A 9,236-nucleotide genomic window follows, 5' to 3' on the forward strand; every position below is an offset into this window, starting at 1 on the left:
TGTAAAACAGTATTTTTATATATAATGTTTCTCTTTGACTATAACAGTTTTATCTCAGGTTAGACAAGTTTTAGAAGACCTGACCTGGGGTGCTTCCCAGACAAATGTTTGTTTGTTCTGTCTATAACACAGTATTTTTACACATAGTGTTTCTCTTTGACTTTAGCAGTTTGAGCTCAGGTTAGACAATTTTTTAATGGCTTTACCTGGGGTGCTTCCCAGGACCTTTAGACAACTTTATACTGCTTCTAGATTTAACAATATAGTTGCTGTGTTCCTTGCGCTGTGTTCATATATAGTCATCTATTGTTAATAACCCAGTGTTTTATTTATACTGTTGTGTTGTTACTTTAATGCTTGATAGGTAGTTTTTACCTTCCAACATTTTGCATATAAGCTTTTGTACGATTGATGGACAAACTTTTCTGTCATGTTTCCTCTGTGAGGACCTTTTCAAATTTCGTATCAGACGTCTCCCTCCCCTGTTGAACCTTAAATCAGGTCTGCCTTTTGGTTGTGGTCCACTCTCTTTTTTTCTTGACCTTCTAATTACCCATGAAGGGATTAGTATACTTCTATTTTGGTCTGTATTATTTCCCTCTCTCCTCCCCTTCTCCACTACTTTCTACTTTTGCTGTGTACTTGTTACTGCTGCCCCTCCCCCTTTTTTCACCCCAGCAGGTCATTTTCCTAGAGGTCAACCTGCTATGTTTTCTAAAGACCCGTCCAAAAAATGGAATTTTTCTTTTGACATCCTTTAATGTGAGGGAAACCCACTTCAGGAAAGACAGATTTTTCCAACTTACCTCTCTCACATTTTCACATAAATACCATAGCTTATCTCCAGAATTTAGATCCTAAAGAGTATGTATCATATTCTCCAACTCCCTTCAAAAGCAATATAATGCTTACTTTGAGTGATGCCAATGGTACATAGTATAACAAGGGATTGCTGCAGAGTTAACCTTTTATGTTTGCGTGTTTGATCTTATCAATTGTAAACCAGGACATTTTATTGGAAGAGTAAATTGCTTTACTGTTCTCCATGACTTTGCCCCCAATTTAGTTGTGGTGAGTTGGATCTCAATTTTGCTTAGGGCATCCTCAGTAAGGAGTATGCCTAACCCCATCCCAGTGTCAGCCTAACCCCATCATTCAGTGGTAATGTGAATTAGGAAAATCCATTGCAGTGGAGCTCATGAAACATTCTCTTCTCATACAAGGCTTTTGCAAACCCCTATAAGGAGATGAACTATATATTTTTGGCTACTAGTACAAAACTTCAGATGTGCTTTACAAGTTTTTTTCTTTCCTCACCTTTGTATTGGAGATGTCACACTGACGTTGGAGCAGTGTTGTAGATCTTTTGGTCCTTCCCTCGGCTTGATCAATTTTAGTCACAAGTTTGTCAAATTATTTATACCCTCACAGGTCTCACTTTTGCCTGGCCTGCAGACCATCTCTAACTTCTTTTACATTTCAATGCATTACCTACCCCACAACGCAGAAAATCACTGTGTGTACTTTTAGGTAATGCAGCCAATGCATGCATCCTTCTTATGTGGAAAAACACTTACTCACCCTCGATGGCACAGTGGTTTAAGATAATCAATGAGAATATGCCTTTTGAGGTTTAGCTCTAAATTTTGCCAGTTTAAATTCCTGGTTGTACAGGTTTTCTTCATTGTTATTTGTAACATTTTATCTGCTATATAAATGGCTGATAGCCCGGCCTAGTTAAAATTTGTTATGAGTTAGGCCCATTACTACTTCATTATTTAGCTCTTTTAGCAATGTGTTTAAGGTTTTGTTAAAGTATATTATTTTTAAAGCCTCATATCTTTTATTAAAATACAAAAATACAAAAAAAGTAAATCAAAAAACAAAAACAGGTATGAGGGGAACAGAACAGTTGAAAAATTATAATTGTAAATTCATCAACTGTTTTTCTTTTTGATATTCACTTAATGCTTTGTGATGTTTTGTATGATGTATTTTTATTGGGTTGTTTAAGGCTGCATATGATAATTCGAATCATAGTGTATGTTCAGTGCTGTTTAAATAACTGTCTGTTACTTTCCCATCTCTTTAATTTAAAGTATACAGTAGCAATATGATTTATTATATATCCATATGGAAGGTCTGTAAACATGTAGGAATAAACTAATTGCTACTGAAATTCATTTCAGATTGCTTGCTACCTACATTTTGGGTGCAAAGATTTTAAACACTTTTTGTTAGTAAGTCCCTTGGGGGTTTTAAATGAATGACATTCTTTGGAGACTGCTTACTGACCTTCTTGCCTAATGCCATTGCTGTTAGTATTTAGGAAAATATGGAGCAGTAAATTATGACATAACTTGCATTTCATTAATTCCAGCAAAGAAGTAAGGTACCTTATTTGATGTGAATACTATTACTAATATAATATAAATATCTAATTAAATGTTTTTTACAAGTACCATGCAGGTAATTGTACCGAGGTAAAAAAAAATTAAATTGGACGCAACCTTTATCTGCCTCTTTTATCCCCAGCTGTAGATTGGATACAACTTTTATCTGCCTCACTTATCTCACAGTTTTTGGAACATAACCTGATAACCCTGTCATGCCTAACCCCACTGACCCATGGATACTGCCCTGAGGAAGCCTTTATGACGAAATGCAACAGAAATTGGGACTACCCTGTTGTTTACCTATGAACTCTTGCTATACCTTTTCAACCATTAAGTAGGGTATGTACTATTTTACTAATGTGGCGGTTGAACTTTGTCTAGTACACGTTTATTCTTCATGAATATTCAAATTAAGTTAACACACAATAATTGTCTAAAACCATTCTTTTTTTTTTTTTTCTTGAAATTTTCTCCTCAATATACATACTTAGGAATTAGCAAGAAATTATTTCAAAGAGAGAAACCACTACCTCAAGGGCTACAATTTGTATGTTTAAAAAATGACAGACTGCCTCTGTAAATACTCAAACATAAGTACTTAGTCACATACAAATACATAGGCAGACAAGTAAATGAACCATTCTCAATTTACTCCCAAATGATGGGAAATATACTATCTGTGAAAAAATTTGCAAGTACGCTCCCACACTGGTATATTCTGAATAATACAAATAAAAATAAACACACTCTCAAGGTAAATATGCATATATGGCCAGGAGCAGAAGACTATAAAGATAAAATTAACCCAAGAAAATATTTGTGGCATGCCTGACATGACGACATGTAGTTTGTAGGCATTTAGTTTTCGTAAAAGATATTTAAAAGAAGACAACAGAAAATGCATATTATAGATAAATGTCACCAACCAAAACACATCAGAATAAAAAAAGACGTCTAACTCCAGGAAATTGTAATAATTCTTTCTTCAGTCATATTATGTATATATTCAGTGTTAAATGTACATTAAGATACCAATGGTGAAAAAGGTTTTCAAACTATTATTTCTTAAAGGAGTGGGATTTTATGCACTATGAACTATTCATACTGTAATGTATTGCAAAGTGCTGTAAATTTAATATATTTTTTACACACAGAAAACTAATGAGTTAAGTGTTTAAACAGTTTATGGCCTCCTTCACACATGTGTGTTGTGGTGCATTGCTACCTGTAAACATGCAATATTTTGCATGTTATTTTACGTTGCATTGAGTTAGCTCATTTAATTATTTATAGTATATGTGTATTGTGATGCACTGCAATTACTTGTATTTGCGTGTGCTTACAAGGTGTGTTGTGGTGCTATTTAAACTAAAAGACAACTCAGACACACAGCCAGTAGTTTGGATAGATGTTTTGAAGTAACAGGTAACAGGTAAAGCATGCTTTTTATTTCTGTGTACAGATAGTAAGCCAGCCTATAGGATGAGGGGAGCTCAAAGTAAATTATAGCTGCATGATGAAGTTTTTATTAGTGGGCCACATAAAGTTGTAAATGTGCTATGCTACTGTTACTGTTACCATCTTGTCTATACAGAAATGTTTAGTGGAACAAAACATTAAAAGTAAAAACCTGCAGGCAGGTAGGTCTATTGTAAAAAAAATTCTCTATACACTCGAAGATAAACCAAGTTACCTATTATTACATAAAAAAAAACCCCAAAAAACAGGTAAATTACACCTACCGAAATATGTTTGTTACTGTTAGCATTCAAAACAGCAACGAAAAGAAATGCTAATAAAATTAATATAAATTAATGCATCCACACATACAGGTCCAAGCCTGTACCTGGTGGGTCTCCCTCCTTTTACAGTGTAAAAAAGAAAAGAATTTTGTGTTGGTTTGGATGGGTCACCAGCTAATAAATGAACATTTTGTGCATTATCATTGGGCAAATAGATGGTTTCCTTATGTAAGTTGTGTTATGAACAGCGCTGATCTATCAAATCAGAGACATGTGCAGTTCTAGGACATGCCACTAGACGTCACCCAAGTATAAACTGAGACTTTTTTCTTGGCATTTTGAGCGCCAAAAAAAACCCAAAACTTTTACATAAAAGGGTTACAAAATTTACACAAGCAGTCTTTCAGTTTTTTAAAAGAAAAAGTGTTTTATTTAGCTAAAGGAATGTCCAAACAAATGGTTAAATGCAGCTTTCAAATGGAGAAACAATTGTCACAGATGTGAGCCCTCTTGTGTGCCAGACCCTCGCCTTGGATTGTCATCCAAATCACTACTGTCTAAACTTTTAATAAACATTTGACATCTTCCAGCTTTGGCGTGATCCCCACAGCCTCTCTCCCTCTGTTTAGTCAGCCATAGAAATCTGACTGCTTTTAGCCCCTCTTTCTGGCTTTTCAATGTCCACAAGCCTAATGTCACTCTCCGACACTCAATTCTCTGAGGTCTAACTCAAATTATATTTCTCCACCCTGCTGATTACATTTGTCCCCATACCCAAAATATTGCATATTAAGATAGGCTCAGAACTTGATAGCCCCAGAACCCAAAGATTCCTATGAAAAACAGCAGGTGATGTACTGCACCTGGGACTTTTCCCCCCAAATAGGAAATTATTTTAAAACGATTTAAAAAAAATAGACATTGCAGTGTGTTGGTTAAAAAACTGTTCCCTTGTGCCCCCTTTCTGATCAAAAAGATAATTATGATGACTAGAGTTGGGCACCAAAGAGAAAAAATCAAAATGTTACTTTGAGTAAGCAGTTTAAGGAACATTGCAGAGGAAAAGCCTCTATAATCTTAACTTGACTGTAGCTAATATTTTACATATTAATTATATGTCCACTATAAACATTCTCCTGTAATTGAAAGCATCACATCAGAGACATGGAAAAACCTGTTGTGTTTTTATTTCATGCTCACCATGCATTAGCATTCTACACTCTGCTTGAAATGGAATCCAAAATTTAATAATGACTTTTATATCATATTAACAAGGCTGCGATACAGTAGAAATACCATACTTTGAAAATTGCCAATATGCATGTTTTCATTATTTCCCTCTTATCACATTAGTACAGAACCACAATTCCCGTTTCTAAACCTAACTTCCTTTTTCATTGCCTGCAAGATATGAGAGTCATGAATTTTAAAGAGACTCATAAGCCGGCCTCTTGTTGGCACTAATTAGTTGGTCTGGTTAAACCTATAGCTCTTTGACATCCAAAGTCATAAAATGTTTGTTCCCATATTCCTTATAGCTTACAGCTGCTGAACAAGCTCTAAGAGTTAAAATGAGAACTGAATCATAAAGCAGTAATGTCACGGTTTATCAATTTTATTATATCTTCTGGGCTTGGTGTACTTGATATAAAATTATATGCTATGATTGTGCTGATTTAAAAGAAGGCAAAATTGCTTGAGGCATTGTTTATTTTTATGAGTTGTTGATTTCATATATTGTGTCTTGGTGTGGTAATTTATTGACTTGTCACTTTTCTATATGTTAAATCATAAAATCATATAAGGGATTGTGTGTGCGTGTGTGCGATCTCATTCATGGTGCTGCTTGAGCTGAGCTTTTTCTTCTTGCATTTGCACCCATGCTGATGTTTTTTGGGCACTATAGACTTTGATGTCCACAGCAGATATTTTAAGGCCCAAGCTCATATCCTTTTGGAGCCCTGGGGGTTAAAGTTAATTGTTCCTGTGGGACAGTGCAGACATGTGAATTAGAACCGCTACTCCCCCCATTTTTTTGCAAGCTCCCCCTGCCCTCGAACAAAATCTCATGCTTATAACAAGTTAGGTGGGATATATTTCAGGTTTCATTTTTTTTTCTAAAAGATGGTTATGTACCTATGAGGTTGCAACAGTTTAATAATGCAGACTACACTAATATGTTCTTTCATGTATATGATACAGTTTGTAGAGAGAAACTCCTTGTTCATGGTGCCCTATTATGTTGAACCAGGTTTTATCATTCAAAACAATACAGCCTTTGAGCTTCTCATTACAATCAAATGATTATGAAATGATAAAAGTTCTTCTATAATTATGTAAATTGAGTGCTGATTACAATGATTAGCGTACTGAAAAAATATGATCTGCTGAAGTCTTTTCTTTTTTTCAAACTTTTTTAAATTATGGAGTAGTATATTCTCTGTGAAGTAAGAACAGGAAGATAAACTTAATTTGAATAACAATGATTACAAAGCTTGCAATGTCAACATAAATCTAGCCGTGCTAAAAGTCAGCATTGTGATTTTATACGTGGTCAGTTAAATGAGGTCTTCTGATTTTCTACATGCTTGCTTACACAGTTTCCTTAGGAAACAAGCATAAAAGAGGGCCGGTGATTTGAAGGTACCACAATTAAAACGCACTTTTATTCTGTATATTTTGTACTGCAGCAAACACTTCTGTAATAGCTTATACAAACTTGTCAGACTGTTTGGAGGTATGGATTCTGCTCTGGTACAGCAAAAACAGACACAGTAAGGATGTGAACATACCAACTTTGCAAAAGACTACACAGCAGAACTAGGACTGAACTGTTTGCACATGAACACAACAACAATTAGCAGATAACAGCAATGTCCTGTACTATGTGGTTTGAAGCTTCAAGGGACACCTTGTATTACAGTAACCTTATATTACAGTTTCAATTTGTATTTCATATTCTTGGACTGAATTGCCTGGCAGTTCAATGTACAGAAGTTCTCACTGTAGCTGTAGCCTATAGACATTATATTACATGTGATCTGGATCTTTATGTGCTTTAGGGTGGTAGTTAAGTGTAGAGAGCAAATGTTCTTACTGTAACTGTATTTTGATGCCATGGATCAAGATTATTAAAGCTCAAATTTGTTACAATCAGTAAGTTTTGTTCTATTTAAGCAGCCTCCCACAAATGGGATGTTGTATATTAATATTTGTGCCTTTTCTGCAAAAGTCAAATAGACTCAAATGGCCTCCACAGTCACCAGATCTCAATCCCATAGAGCATCTTATTATGTAAGTTCAGTGCTGATTACGATGATTAGTGTATAAGTCAGAATAGATCCATGTTTTTGTGTTGTGGGCTCCATATTTTTTTTACAATTTTCACTTTCACAGACATGATACAATGGTACCTTGAGTCTACAAATTTATACTTCCTATAACCGGCTCACATAATCTCCTAAGGTTAACATATACTACAAGAAATTTGTAGGTTTGTGTTGCTGATCTTTCCCTCTAAAAATATGTGTTAACTGGCTTATGTTCTGGTCATCTGACTTCAGTATTTTCACAGTCAGGTTTTTAGAATAAGTGTGTAGATGAAGAAGGTTTTAGCTCATGGTGACATTTATGTTTAACATGCCTCTTTAGGATCTGTGTTTCAAAATTGTTCTGAGGGGTTAGCTGCCATTTCTCTTCTTGCAGGTTATGTTTAAAGTCATTTTACATCACCTGCTAACAGTATTTACATAATGTAAAGTTGTGTACAGTATTTCACACTCTTAAGGGTCTATTTTTTTTTCACACAATGTGCAATCAGGATTTATAATTGGATTAGGAAAAATGTGTGAAGAATCCTGTGTATAAACAATTATAAAAAGACCCCTTATCATGAAGGGACTGCTTTGGCATTATTTTAAGGAGATATTGTGATCATAATAATTTAAATGTGAAAGACTAGCATACAGACAGAGCAAACCCCAAGCTATAATTGTGCTCTGTATATTTACTACTTTAAACAGGTTATGCGGCCTAAACATTTATTTCAGTGTATAAGGCAATAATTAAACCTAATATATGGCTCTAAAAGACTACACTTCCTTATGATGTTGATAGCCCTTTAGTTCAGAAAGAAATAATTAGGAAAACTGGCACCATCATATTGGCTTTCTTTTTACATTTTATCTCCAGTAACCAGTTTTGTCAGACAATGTTGAATGTAGTCTTTGTTTAGACAATGTTCTGGTTATGAATAGTACAGATAATGGGACAGATTAATGGCCTGTATTGTATCTAAGTGGCAGACGTATGTTAAATACTCAGTATAGACATTGAATTTAAATGTAGCAACCCTTGATGGTTTAAATACGATTTATTAGGTCACAAATGCATTGCCCACTTGAATGAATTTTTTTACAGAGGTCTTCTAAGAAGTATTTTTGGAAGAATATGACATAATAAAACTGTCTGAACGACATTTTTCATTGGCAAAGTCAGAATTCATAAATACAGAGAATAAGAAAGTGCTTGTTATTTTATACATGAAAGATTTTCCTATTTAGACAAAGATGACTGGACGGCTAAATTTAAACACTTCACATTGAGATCATTTTAATGTCTGCTTGGGCTGCTCTTTGTATATACACTCATTTCTTTTCTGTGCCACTGATGCTTGAATCCTAATCAGTGGAAAGGCAAATTGTATATGAAGACTTTATAAGGCAATAGTGTAGAATAAAGTAGAATCACTCCAAGCACAATCAGAAAAGAATATAGAGGAGTGTTTACATGGAACGTATAAAAGGCATATTTATAAAGCAGAAAATGATCAGTTTGACAATTGTTTTTCACTTTTTCCTGCTAGATACCTGGAATATCTACATTTAATAAATAATATCTTAATAAATGTATTTATCATCCAGTGTTTACATTATACTGACACAACATCTGGATACTCTATTCTTTAAAGGACAGCTTTGTACTATCCATTTCCACAGCAAAGCCTGCAAAGTAAAATGGTTCTGAACAGTTTACTTTGTGATCTTGCATAGTGTTTCACATGACTATAATAAGACCAGAACCCTGAAGACATCAACAA

This window comes from Pyxicephalus adspersus, chromosome 1 (assembly GCF_032062135.1).
Source record: "Pyxicephalus adspersus chromosome 1, UCB_Pads_2.0, whole genome shotgun sequence".
Lineage (NCBI taxonomy): Eukaryota > Metazoa > Chordata > Amphibia > Anura > Pyxicephalidae > Pyxicephalus > Pyxicephalus adspersus.